The sequence below is a fragment of the Balaenoptera ricei genome, chromosome 14 (assembly GCF_028023285.1).
Source record: "Balaenoptera ricei isolate mBalRic1 chromosome 14, mBalRic1.hap2, whole genome shotgun sequence".
NCBI classification, from domain to species: domain Eukaryota; kingdom Metazoa; phylum Chordata; class Mammalia; order Artiodactyla; family Balaenopteridae; genus Balaenoptera; species Balaenoptera ricei.
The window spans coordinates 78,117,402-78,129,673 of NC_082652.1; the positions used below are offsets into that span (position 1 = coordinate 78,117,402).

The 12,272-nt window shown below is 43.6% G+C and overlaps 1 protein-coding gene across 9 annotated transcripts in view; it reads left to right on the forward strand.

The window, feature by feature from the left end:
* ZNF532 (zinc finger protein 532) overlaps positions 1-12,272 on the forward strand; it is a 108,185-nt gene that overhangs the window by 24,024 nt on the left and 71,889 nt on the right. The window contains exon 4 of one of the 9 annotated variants that reach the window (XM_059893720.1): positions 5,903-6,161. The exons of the other annotated variants lie outside the window; for them this stretch is intronic. The gene's annotated coding sequence lies outside the window, so the exon portion shown is untranslated. The remainder of the gene's footprint in view (positions 1-5,902; positions 6,162-12,272) is intronic. 9 annotated transcript variants of the gene reach the window in all.

Genomic DNA, 12,272 nt, shown 5'->3' on the forward strand with positions numbered 1-12,272 from the left:
TTGTTCTTTGAGACATGGTAAACATAAGGGTTATGCTTTAAGAGCGTGAGTAAATGGTTTTAATGTCTCTGTTTCCCTCATCTTTCACTTTATCACATGAGTTAAAAATACATCTTCAGAATTTTAAAGCAAATGGGTGAAACTCAGCACTGTATATCTTAAAGGTTATTTTTTGAAGTGTTCTTGTTTTTACAAGAATTCTTGAAGAGAAAGTTTTCTCTTGCGGTTCTGTGCTTTGGCAAAGTCTTTTTGGAATAGATCAAAGTCGTATTTTAAAAGGGTACTCCTGGACAAATGTATGCGTTGAAATACATGGATGTATGTCTGTGACATAATGGAAACGTGTATAGACATAGAAAGTTGTCTGATATATTGTTGAAGGTAAAAAAAGCCTATTATGTTAAAATTATATATGTGTTTTTATGTTTATGCTTATATATGCATTTAGAAGTCTGTATCCCATATATTATCAAGTGATTCAAGTGGGCCTCCTGGAGACTTTTACTTTCTGTTGCTTATACTTCTGTGTTTTTTTTTTTTGTTTTTTTGTTTTTTTAGAATATTGGCAAAAAGCATATACTACTCTTACAAGAAAAATGTTTTAAAAATCCAGGAAAGAAAGAGAGGCATTTTGAATAAATGGCAGCCTGTTGTCTAAATAAAGTTCTTTTCAAAGATGCTACCTGGGCATTCGAGTTAAGACTGATTCTAAGGACGACATAGCAATGTTCACATAGAAATTTTGAATCTTAAGAGGTTGTGTTGGCTGGAAGGTCCCTGAGTGGGGGGTGAAAAAGACAGAGGAGGTAGGATACTATTACTGCAGCGGAATTCATGCAGAGGGACTCAAGGTTCTGCTGCTGATGAATGAAATGGTGGGGTTCTTGCCCTATCGTTTCTGTAGTGTTCATTACACAGAACGTCTAAGGAATGCTTGTCAGTAAACTGAGAGCAAGTTGGTTATTCCAGGCTGTCAAATCAGAAATTTCTAATTTGTACTTCAAAGAAAAAAAAAAGAGTAATTAGAAGTTTCTCATTACTTTTAGACATCAGTGAATCTTTTCCCATTGTGGAGTAAGTTAATGGTTAGCTTTCAGAGATGAGGTAATTAGGAAGCTGTATACATTTTTGGATCTAAGTGCTTATTACTTAATATATTAGAACTGCTTGAAGACCTAGCTTCCTTGTGAAATGGTTGGCTTTAGTATTTTATCTTTAAAGGGTTTGTTTGGCCTATGCATCTCTGTGTGGAAGCCAGAGAGAGCAGTGATTGTGTGGGGTAGAATGGTGGCACCGTTTTAATTTAACTGTGGATCAGCTGGGTGGTTCCAGAATATCCTAATCCTTCAGGAAAGTCATCAGAGTTCACTGGGTTTATTGTGGCTTTGTCCTTCTCCTGTACTTACTGCCTTTGGTAGTGCGATAGAAGAGCCATTTCCTCTGGTTCTAGACTCAAACCGCTTAGAGAAGGAAGAGATGCTCCACGGCCCTGCACTGTCTTGCTGGTACCTCTGTTGTGGATCCCCATTGTCTTCTTGCTCTTAGTCCATCATTTGTCTTCTCATTATCAGCACTTTTGCAAAGAAGCATAAATCCATGATTTTCATCTTGGAAAGCCTTCTGTTTAGGAAGTGTTTAAATAATAAAATAAGTGAAAATAATATTCTCATTAATCAAATCCAATAAACCATGGCTCGCTCTGGGTATTAATTTGCGAGGCTTTAAGACTATTGACTTCCTTCCTCTTCCTGAAAGAATTAATTAATCATTTGCTTTTTCTGCAGTTTTTTTAAAAAAAAAATAAATTTATTTATTTATTTATTTATTTATTTATTTATTTTTGGCTGTGTTGGGTCTTCGTTGCTGTGCACGGGCTTTCTCTAGTTGCGGTGAGCGAGGGCTACTCTTTGTTGCGGTGCACGGACTTCTCATTGTCATGGCTTCTCTAGTTGTGGAGCACGGGCTCTAGGCGCGCGGGCTTCAGTAGTTGTGGCATGCGGGCTCAGTTGTGGCTCGCACGCTCAGTAGTTATGGCACGCGGGCTCAGTAGTTGTGGCTCACGGGCTCAGTAGTTGTGGCACGCGGGCTCAGTAGTTGTGGCTCACGGGCTCTAGAGCGCAGGTTCAGTAGTTGTGGCGCACAGGCTTAGCTGCTCCGTGGCATGTGGGATCTTCCCGGACCAGGGCTTGAACCCGTGCCCCTTGCATTGGCAGGTGGATTCTTAACCACTGCGCCACCAGGGAAGCCCTTTTCTGCAGTTTTGATCCTCCCTTTACTCGCTTCATTGTCGGGCACTCCTTGGCATTTTATGATCAGAACTAGCCTATCAAGATTTTCTGGATACTTTGGCAGTTTTATCTAGGTTAATGTTGTGCCCTACCTGGAATATTTTAGACGTTAATGTACATTAAAGTTGGGGGGAGGTGCTACTGGAATCATAAGAACTGTGTTGTGGGACTTGGAAAAAAGTTAATATCCCACAGGAAAGGGCAAGAGAAATTGTACCCGAATTTTCCTCTCTTGTCTAATGTCCGTGTGGCACGGGGCCAATGAGCAGAGGCTCTAATTGGGTTCTTCTGTGTAAATTGTCAATAAATTTTGACCCCAATTGGCTTGCCCCACTTGGATTGTCTGACAGCGTGTACCAATCGCAGCCGGCATCGGCGATGTTCTGCAGAGACTAGGCGTCTTCTGGACGCCTGGCCGTCTCTGCTTTGTGTGGGGCTCTCTGCTTGTGAATAGACTTCTTTCTTTCTTTCTTTTTTAAAATTTTTTTGGCTGCACCTCGCTGAGGGGCTTGCGGGATCTTAGTTCCCTGACCAGGGATGGAACCCTTCTCCCCTGCAGTAGAAGCGCGGAGTCCTAACCACTGGACCGCCAGGGAATTCCTAGACTCATTTCTTGAACGTGGTATTTCCCAGAAGGCATGGAGCACCTCTGAGATGTTCTCCAAGGAAAAGAAGGTCCAGAGGTCAAATAGATTTGGGAAACATTTCGCACTCCAGCTCTCCTTTGTGATTCAAAATGCACGTTACTCTGTTAAAGATCTCAAAAGGAGGTGGGAATAAAGATTCCCACGTTTTGTGGAACGTTTTGTGGTAAAGAAGCCAGTTTAAACTTCGTTTAACCATTGGACCCTAGAATCTTCCCTCCCTCCTAATATCTGTAAAGAGAACACATTTTGGGGACTCGTGATGGTGGGAATCGTGTTGAGGCTGCCTCTCACCAGCTCACCCGCCCGTCGCGGGTACCTCTTCTCAGCCCACCAGGGACGTCATATCAGTACCTGGAAATGTATCATGGTGGGAGTATTTAAATCACAGAAATGGATAAACACTAAAAATCAGGACTCCCCACCCCTCAGACTGCTGGTTGTTAAAGGTTACAAGCCCTCTGCTGATAATCAGCCCATTTCCCCAAAGATGTTGCAAAAGAGAACCAGACGTTAGAATACATTTCTAAAATCTTCATTTAAAAAATTGATTGTAACTTGTTCTCCCTGTTCGGTGCAGCAGGTTTTTTTTTTTGTTCTGTTTTTTAAATTGTGGTGAAACACACATAACATAATAGCTTTCATTTTAACCGTTCTTCAGCGTACAGTTCAGTGGCATTAAATGCATCACCCTCAACAAACTTCTCCATCACCCCCAACAAAAACTCTGGATCAATTAAACTGTCACTCTCCCTTCCCCTCTTTCCCCAGCCCCTGGTAACTTCTGTTCTGTGTTCTGTCTCTCTGAATTTACCTATTCTAGGCACCTTAGATAAGTGGAAAGTATAGCAGTTTTTTTCTGGCATGTCTGCTGTGACCCAGCCGAGCCATCCCCGGTGTCCGGTGGGAAGGAGGGTTGCAGCACATACGTGGGACATCCTCGGTCATATGCATCTTTATATTCCTCCCCCCTGCACAGTTTTTGGTCCGTATATATGAATCTCTTACTGTAAGCCACCTCAGATCCTTCTTTAGAGGTATTATATAGATAAAACAACATATGATATACATAAATGTTGAAAAGACCAATAACTTGGATGGACTGGAGCAGGTTGGGACTAATCAGAGAGAGGTGTCTTCAGGAGGCTCTGAACAGGAAGAAGATAGAGTAGGCTGAGGAATAGAGCATATGGAGATAAACCAGCAAAAGAACAAGTTGGGAGACAAGATCTCAGCCCTGTGTGACCTTCCATTTTAAAATGGGCAGCCTGGTTAGCTAGAGACATAAAAGGCTACACAGAATATATTCTTCAAAGGGCCATAGTTTTGTTCTGGGGTCAAGTCTTCAGTTGTAAGCCTTTTTCTTTTTTCTTTCTGTTTCTACCCCCCAGGACGTCCTGGACAGAAACACAAAAAATTCTCTGGGTTGGAATTTCTCTTTGATATTGGTCCTGGTCTAAGGGGGAATTGTTACTCACATTTCATTATGTTTGCTCTTAGACTTGGTAAGTTTGACAGAACAGTTAAGCTGTTTCTGAATTAAGCAGTTTTGTAAGTAGGTATTTTTTTCAGAATATAGATCATCCAAAAAGTAGTTGAATGCCAAAAGCTTTTCTTCTCTCCCCGTTTTTCCTTCCCTTTATTTATGTATTTATTTTTTGAATCTATCACTGGATAGACCATCTCTCTCTCTCTCTCTCTATTTTTTTTTTATAAATTTATTTATTTATTTTTGGCTGCGTTGGGTCTTCGTTGCTGCGCGCAGGCTTTCTCTAGTTGCGGTGAGCGGGGGCTACTCTTCCTTGCAGTGCGCAGGCTTCGCATTGCGCTGGCTTCTCTTGTTGCGGAGCACGGGCTCTAGGGGCGTGGGCTTCAGTAGTTGTGGTGCTGCACAGGCTTAGTTGCTCCATGGCACGTGGGATCTTCCTGGACCAGGGCTCGAACCCATGTCCCCTGCATTGGCAGGCGGATTCTTGACCACTGCGCCACCAGGGAAGTCCCTCCTTCCCTTGAGTTTTAACTCTCACTTGAGTAAGGGTCTTCTAAAAGCATTGAGATTGGGGAAGAGAGACCTAGCAAAGAAAAATACATCTAAAAAATTCTTTCTGAATACTCATGACACCTAATTTTGGAATCGAAAATGACTATTTTGGGGTTTTCAGTTATATAACATTTTGGGACAAATAATAGAATTTGCTGTATTTCACTGTAAACAATTTTGAGACCACACTAAGTGCAGTAACAGCCTACGGGTTACAATCAGTGAACTGTTTTCATATTTGCATTTCTGTTTAGGAAAAGCCATGAACACATTTGATGTATTTTTGGAGAAATGAGGCTTGAGGAACAGAGGGATTTTTGAGTTGTTTACATTGAGGAAGGAGATGTGAAGTTAAGATGGTTAATGATTTTTAACAATTTAAATTTTTTGTTGAAGTAGTACATGTGTACAGAGATTAAAAAAAAAAAAATCAAACAGTACTTTCCAGTCCTTATCCCTGTAGGCCGTCAGTGTCAACTCTTTGATCTGTTCTTCCGTTATTCTCATTGCAAAATAATATTCTTACACTGCTGAATTTGGACTTCTTCATTTTAGAAATAACCTTCTGGCTGTCTGTTCTTGTAGGGATGATGAGCCTGGGCTGTGGACGCAGAAGGTCTGGGTTCTCGTCCATCCTCTCCCCTTCACTGGCCATCTCGTCCTTGAGCAGCCGCACTTAAACTTTCCCTGCCTGATACATAAAACAGGGATGATAGCGATAATGATAATAATGGCCCCCAGGCCTGCCCTTAATGTTGCAGGGCCTGGGGTAAGAGCACAAAAGGAGGCCAGACGGCTAAATATTTAAAAGGGATAATGAAATATTTAAGAGATACATTTAAATATTTAAAAGGTATATACCATATGCCTAAATATTTGAAAGGTTTAAATCAAGCTGTGGCTATGGCCTGGCCCCTGTTTTCACCTAGGGCCTGGGAGCCTGCTCCTGCGGTGTCTCCCTCAAGACCCGGAGTCTGGAGACGCCCTCATCCTTGGAGCAGCCGCGTGAGCTGAGTGACGGCAGGAACCTGCACGGGCGGCCCCGCCGGACGCTGGCCCTGGACCCGCTGAACCAGCTGTAGACTAGACTGAGCGGCTCAGGCCTCCCAGGGATCCTGGCTGTGGGTGGATTCTCCCAGTGGGATAATCGTCTGGAGCTTCTTCTGACTGAGACTTATCCAGGCAGTTGTAAGCACCTCCCCAAACCTGCACCTTCTAGGCAGGGGGGCCGCGGGGGCCCTGCCACCCCGGGGCAGAGGCTGCGATCTGCATGCAAATGCCCCTCCCTCACTCACCCCATCTGTCTCTTTCCCATGATTCCCATTCACTCAGCCAGTTTCCAAAGTTAAAAAACAACAGAAACAAAACTTGGCTATGAGACTGAAGAAAGAAAAAAGAAACACCTCCGTGTTTAGATAAACGGGTTGTATGAAGCTCGAGCCCAGGGCAGAGGCTCCTTTTGTCTGGAGGCAGAGGTACTGAGCGCCCCTGGCCGTTGCGGGGAATCACAAGCAGAGCTCTCGCCACGGTGCCTGCGGCACAGCAAGTCCTGTACTGTTGTTTGCTGTGTTTCTTAAATTTTGGGTGTTCTGTAACTATGCTGTGGTGGACATTTGTCATATGAGGTGCTGGGCCATCAGAGGTAGAGGCTTGCCAGGTTAAGCCAAAAAAAAAGAAAAAAAAAAAAGATGCCCAGATAAACAATGGAATGTACTTCTAGGGAAAGACTGATTGTCGTTTATCTGAAATTCAGATGTGTCTGGCAGCTCTGTGAGGACCCTTTCAGTCTGAGACTTGGCTCCTTTAGTCTTGGGAGATATATTCCTATATTATTTCTTTGATAATATCGTCTCTGTGTTTTCTCTTTCTGAAGCACTCTTATTAGATGTTGGACCCGCTGGATTGAACTTTTACTTTTAATGCCTTTTCTCTCCTATTGTCCAGATCTCTTTTCTAGTTCTACTTTCTGAGAGATACCCTGATTTCCTTGACTTTTTTTTTTTTACCTGTTTTATCTTTTATTTCAGTTATTAATATTTATTCTTTCTAAACATTCCTTCTTGTTCTTTGGGTGCTGCTTCTCCATAAGTTCCTGCTTTTTTCCTCTGAGGGTAGTGTTTGCGTACGTACATATGTTTCTCTACTCTTTGAGGCATTTCTGTCCTCATTTTGCTCTTTTATTTGTGTGTTTACTTTGGTCTGTCTTGTGTGGGAGGCTTTCCCACAGGTCTGGTGATCTTTAAGGACGAGGCTGTGGCAAGCTCATTGGAAGCTGGGCCCGCCCAGACCCGTCCTTGGGCTTCTCTGTGATCAGTCATGGAACCAGACTCTCCACTGAAGGGTCCCACACATCAGCACCTGGAGCTTTCGTTTCTCAGGGTCCATTCTTCTGCCTGGGGAATAAACTTGGCTTGTGGCCTTAGGGGTGGAGGAAAGGGAAGGCTAGGCTTTTCCATCTCCTACCTCACCATGGGGGCTCTGAATCTTGAGCCTCCATGGCTTTGGTTAACCCAGAGAATTTTCCTCTTGCCCTTCCCCCAGCTACGCCAGGTGGCAGAAGGTCAGGGCATCCTCCAAGGGCTCTTACAGGGGCATGCCCATCATACAAGGACATGCGGACTTCATCTACTCCCTGTTTTCAGCCCCACCCCACTCCTTCCATATCTGGTGTCCCCTTTGCTGATTCCAAGGCCTGAGCTTCTTTGAAGTCCCTGGGACTAACTGTTCTCTATGTCTGCAGCCCCCTCCTGCAGGACCTTGGGATATAACTTCTCGACCACTGTCCTCTTCCTTTTCCCAAAACTTTACTGGTGTCTTACGTTGGCTTTGGCTCCATTCTCGTGGCCCTATCCTGTGGGTGTATACTGTATATTTTTGGTAACAACTTTATTGAGATACAGTTCACATACTATACAATTCACCCATTTGTACCATACAGTTCAGTGGTTTTTGGTCTTTTCACAAGAGTTGTGTAACCGTCTCCACAGTCAGATATAGGACCTTTCCATCACCTCAAAAAGAAACCCTGTCTGTTGGTGGGAATGTAAATTGGTGCAGCCACTATGGAAAACAGTATGGAGGTTCTTAAAAAACTAAAAATATAGTTACTGTATGATCCAGCAATCCCACTCCTAGGCGTATATCTGGAGAAAACTAACTCAAAAAGATACATGCACCCCAGTGTTCAAAGCAGCGTTATTTACAATACGAAGACATGGAAGCAACCTAAGTGAATATTGACAGATGAATAAAGAAGATGTAGTATATGTATACAATGGAGTATTACTCAGCCATAAAAATGAATGAAATAATGCCATTTGCAGCAACATGGATGGCCCTAGAGACTGTCATACTAAGTGAAGTAAGTCAGACAGAGAAAGACAAATATCATATGATATCACTTATATGTGGAATCTAAAATATTATACAGATGAACTTATTTACAAAACAGAAACAGACTCAACAGACATAGAAAACAAACCTGTGGTTACCAAAGGGGAAGGGGAGTGGGGAAAGAATAAATTAGGAGTTTGGGATTAGCAGATACAAATTACTGTATACAAAAGAGATAAACAACAAGGTCCTACGGTACAGCACAGGAAGCTATATCCAATATCTTTAACCTATAATGGAAAAAAATATGAAAAAGAGTAGATATATATGTAGAACTGAATCACTTTGCTGTGCACCAGAAACTAGCACTACATTGTAAATCAACTATACTTCAATTTTATTTATTTATTTAGTTATTAAAAAAACTTTTTTTTTTCATTTATTTTTGGCCATGTTGGGTCTTCGTTGCTGCATGCAGGCTTTCTCTAGTTGTGGTGAGCGGGGGCTACTCTTTGTTGTGGTGCGCGGGCTTCTCATTGAGGTGGCTTCTCTTGTTGCAGAGCACGGGCTCTAGGTGTGCGGGCTTCAGTAGTTGTGACACATGGGCTCTGTCGTTGTGGCGCATGGGCTTTGTTGCTCCGCGGCATGTGAGATCTTCCTGGACCAGGGCTCAAACCCATGTCCCTTGCATAGGCAGGCGGATTCTTAACCACTGCGCCACCAGGGAGGTCCCTCAATTTTAAAAAATAATAAAGTAAAATAAAATGGAGTAAGAAAAAAAAAAACCACAGTGCTTTTTAGTTGTCACTCCCTAGTTCTCCCAACTCTCCAGCCCTAAGCAAGCACATATCTACTTTCTGTCTGTATATGCTATTTTTATCTTTTTAAAAATACTTTTAATGTCATCTTTGTAGGATTTCAGGAGGGAAGGGAAAGAAACTCATGAATTCAGTCAACTTTCTTTTGTGGGAAGTTCTTGCCATGTATAAAATATTAACATGTAAAAGCATTCTGCCCATTTCTCTACTTCTGCATTCTGAGGATTGACTAAAGTACCCTTTGACAGACGTGGGAATTTTCCTTCTATTCTCTCTCTTTTCCCCCGCCTTTTATATTCCCTTGTTTAATGCCCTTGCTTGACCGGAACCTCTGATCTTGCAGAGCTGGGAATGGCCAAGCCCAGACGAGTGGCCTTCATGTTCTCTTGGCTTCTGGAGTTTTCAAGTGTCTGAATCGTGGTTGTATGGGGTAGGTGACTTGGAGCTGGCAGGTCAGCCTCTGAATCCAGGCCCCCAAGTACCTTCTAGGTTGAGGAGGTGGAGGCTCTGAACTTGTGAAAGTGGGTATTGCTTTCAGTCACTTGACAGCTCTCACTCCCATGCATTCACTAGTCAGTCAGCACCTGCTCTTGGGCAGTTTTAGAAAACGGACTTTTGAGCTCTGACTGCGCCAGTGAGGTAGAGAAGACAAACACACAGACAGACAGCATCAGCTGTTACAAACGGTGATGACTACAAGGTCACGGGCTCTCAGGGCCTTTGGGGTTGGCAGTGGGCACCAACCTCTCCTCGGGGCAGCTGTCAGGGAGCCCTGCCCCCGTCCCTTCTGGGCCCCAGGAGTCCTCTGAAGGGTCTGTACCTCACCCACTGCGCTCCCAGCCTGCCAGGCTGAGGTCCTCTGCTTTCCCACCTCCAAGACTGCCTCCCTTCCTCTTTCCCTGAAGAACGGGAACTCACCTTTCCAGAGAACGGGGTGGCTACGAGGTAGATGCTTCTACAACATGGGGGGCACTTAGCCCACTAGTGCTTTGGCTTTTCTCCAAGCCCAGCCTGCATTCCTGTTTTTCTCTAGCTTTTGTTGGTGTAGTGCCTTGTGGGTGTTGGTTTAGGACTTGGACACTGCTTCTCTAGGACGGGGGGCTCCTGGCTGGGGGCACGATGCTGGACTCCCAGCATGGCGTTCATCCCTCTGGGGCGGGCCTCTGCTCAGGCTGGCGCTCAGCCCTCTGGGGCGGGCCTGGGCTGAGCTGGGCTCCGGTGACCTGTCAGTCAGCATGTGAACCTGGTCCGGAGGTGTGGGTTGGACCAGGGTTAGGCAGGGAGCGGGTGAGACCGCAGCTAGTCCTTGGTTATCCTCGACTGGGAGGACAGAGCTTCGGAATCAAGAGAGAGAGTTATAGGGCAGTCAGAGACATAGTGAGGTATTTTGCTTTGTGAGTTGAAATTTTGCTGCCCTTTAAGAGGAAACTGTATTCTTTTCAATGTATGAACTCCAGGTGACCCACCAATGGGTGATCCCTAGAGCAGGCCTTTGGAGGCACATCTACACTAGGAAAGGGGCCAGCGTTTTGAAGTGAAATGAGATGTAATAAAGAGCCAGGGCCATCGTTCTGTAAAGTACCCAAGAATGTTCCTCCTCCTCCTTTTTCTCCATTCAGACCATCATCACCTCAAAACTACTTCACTTTCTTGTCTCAAGAACATTTCTTCATTTTTCCTTTTTTCCCTCTAGTTTGTTTTATTATTCTAGCAAACAGACAAAGAGGAAGAAAATAGCATTTTAGTGCCAATGTGTTTGGTTCTTTTCATACATATTGTTTTCTTAAATACAACAGTCTTATGATATGGCAGTTATTATTAGTTCTCATTTTTTTTTTTTTTTTTTTTTTTTTTTTAGTTCTCATTTTAAAGATGAGGAAATTGAGGCTCTTTCTTCAGAAAAACCTGAGGAATGGGTTCTTCATCCTTGGCTAATGGAGGGGTGTGTGTGTGTGTGTGTGTGTGAGATTCTAGGTTAAGAAATAGCGTGGCCCTAGGAGGAAAGGTGTGTCGTTCCCCCCCCGCCCCCCAAGGAGAACAGTGGTTGGGGCTCTGATTGAATAGGGTCTTTGGTGTCAGGCCAAGGAATTTGGACTTAATTTGGAAGGTGATTCAAGGATTTTTAATAGAAGGGAGTGATAGATAGGATTAAAGTGTAGTTTTAGAAAGATTAATCTGGCAATTCTGAATGAGAGCATGGAGAACGAGCGGGGTGTTGTGTCTTTCTGGGTGTAAGATGGGATGGTCCAAAGTGAGAGGAGTGACAGGGGTTATGATCGGCATGGATGTAACATTGCCAAGGAAGAGATGCAGGACTTGGTGGGAGAGAAAAATTTCATATGAAAATTACATGTATATATTTGAGATGGTACATTTTATGATATGTGTATTTTATCACAGTTTTAAAAAGCGAAATGTGTACTTTGCTTTGCTTTCCTGTATGTGGGCCATTAATTACATTGGCTTTGTGATATGTGTGGATTTTAATATTTGGTTGGGAACTTATACTGCATATAATTTATTTAAAGGGAAACAGTAGTTCCCATTTTAGCTGTTAACTTTTGGAATGGCAAAACCCAGTTATGCTGTTATTGTAAAAAAGGAAAGGCTGGCCTTGTTAGAAGACACCTGAAGGATGACAAGAGGGGTAAATGATTCATTTCTTTCCATGCGACCTGTATAACCAAATCGCTAGGAGGGACTTATTTTTCAGGCTGTTTTTTTTTTTGGCTGCGCCACACGGCACACAGGGTCTTAGTTCCCCGACCAGGGATCGAACCTGTGTCCACTGCAGTGGAAGCCCGAAGTCCTAACCACTGGGCCTCCAGGGACGTCCGCATATAGGCTGTTGTTTTATACGGCTAACTGTCAGTGATTCAGTAGTCCAGTTGCCCACCTTGGGCATTAAGAGAAACCAAATAAATCGTTTATCGTCACTGGCCACAGACTGGGGCTGCCTGTAGTAGCAAACGATCATCTCCATCATTTTTTTTTTTTTTTAAAGAAATTCACGTTCTTTTATTTATTTATTTATTTATTTATTTATTTATTTATGGCTGTGTTGGGTCTTCGTTTTTTCTGTGCGAGGACTTTATCTAGCTGCGGCAAACGGGGACCACTCTTCATCGCGGTGCGCGGGCCTCTCACC